Genomic DNA, 2,022 nt, shown 5'->3' on the forward strand with positions numbered 1-2,022 from the left:
TTTCTCTCCCTGGGATGAAGAATCCCTGAGAGAGACTCCTTTCAGAGCGCTGGCAGGTTTGTGGTACTGAATCGTGAAGTCGTCGTCGAAGTCGTCTTYATCATCATCACCATCGAAATCCTTTCCAGCCTCAARAAGAGATGGAGAATCATTTTCATCATCTTCTGTTGATCCCAAATCTCTCAATAACACGAATATTCAAGTTATAAATAACCTAAATATATCGTATGGGTGGATAATAGTGAAGAACAGCTCAAGAATATTCAAGAAGTTGGGGRAGATGCAAGAGTGGAGCCACTTCGAGAAAACAACCCTGCTACAACAGCCGTTTGAAGTCACAAGGTCCAATAGGTTCACTRGGTTCCAAACTCTTTATGAAAGGAATGAAAGTTTTAAGGTTGTGCTTTGAAACTGATATCTTGAAGCTCCCATTTCACTTATTTAAGTTCAGTTCTACTCGTCTACTATTGGATTTTAAAACCCCTAAAGTTGCAAAAGGATCACCTATGTGTCCTTATACTACATCTTACAACACCCAGTTTTATGTTATTGTTAAAGGTGACGTTTCAGGTGGACGAGAGAGCTTCTGTGCATTGTGGTTTCTACAGTGAGAATGGAGGGTTTAACGTTTAAGGTTTCTGATGAGGACAAGAGTTGCATACCCTTTTACTACCAAACGTTCCTTAAGATTCTTGACTTCTCCGTTTTCTTTTAATTTGGTTTTATATGCCCATTTAACACCGATGGGTCTAAAGCACACATGATGACAATCATAGATTATTGAAACTATCTRCATATTGCTATATTGTAACTGATAGAGTGATATGAATATTATTTTTTAGCATATCAATAATGTTTGCTAGTGTTGTGAGTTTATCMTATGAAAACTACAGTCTAATTAAATGAATATGTTTTGATCCAGGTACTATCTTGGAGAGTGATCAAGCAAAGCTACATAAAGATTTCTCCCTTATTCTGTYTGGTAAAGTTGATATATATGGATTCCATGGATCTTTCCAAACTTGAGTTTGGAATACACAAGAAGCCAATATCAAGCAGCAAAGAAGATGCTAAAGACTCAATTAAACTTGAACATAAATTGCATAATTTATACATCAGAATAGGTAAACACCTAAATTGCAGAAGTTGAGGATGGTATCAATTAAACTTGAACATAAAAGCTCAACTTTTTATTTTTTAATTATCTTCTTTTCCTTTTCACTTTATACTAGTTGAACAAGAGAAGACCTTGGTAGAAAGACAAGACCATTTGCGAAAAATTTCAACAGGGGATATTGAATACTAGGGACAGAACCATGATCACGAGAATGTGGGAAAGAACTCAAGTATGCGATGGTAAACTCCATGGAATCGTTATATGACTTGTTGCAACCAACTAATGCACAGTTAAACTCTACAATCAATTAATGCACAGTCACAATCAAACATCAGGCAAGTCTAGGAGGGAAAGCAAGTGTACATATACGTCCATTGCTGTAAAAAGATATTGAACTTACCTGTTGGAAATTGAAGCACCGAGGAAGTCGATGAAGAAGAGGATGAAGGTCGATTAGGGTTTAGATTCGATCAAGAAGAAAAGGATAAGGGTCGATTAGGATCCATGAGGAAGAGGATGTACGATCGAGTTTGAGGGTGAATGAACAGTCGGGTTTAAATAGAGGAGGGTTTAAGAAAGGTTTTTTTTTCTTTTTAAAAATTGTTTTTAAGTTAAAAATTTCTTTTAAATAACATGTAAGTTATCCTATATGGCTTCCATGTCATTTTAAGTTTGACATGTCAACAAAGAAAAACCTATTCAAAAGGTAACAAGTTACTCAATGTTATAATAGGTAAATTTTTGAAAATACCATCCTAATAAAAAATATTTTGAAAATACATTATTGTAATAAAAAAAAACTGAAAGTAAAATGCTATAATAAGGAATATTTGTAAAAGTAAATTGTTATTTTACGCATTTTACCCTTTAGAAATTTTGAAGGGATTATGCCCCCACTACCGTCC

This window comes from Cynara cardunculus, unplaced genomic scaffold, assembly GCF_001531365.2.
Source record: "Cynara cardunculus var. scolymus isolate 2C unplaced genomic scaffold, CcrdV1 Un_Scaffold_8107, whole genome shotgun sequence".
In the NCBI taxonomy this organism is placed as follows: domain Eukaryota; kingdom Viridiplantae; phylum Streptophyta; class Magnoliopsida; order Asterales; family Asteraceae; genus Cynara; species Cynara cardunculus.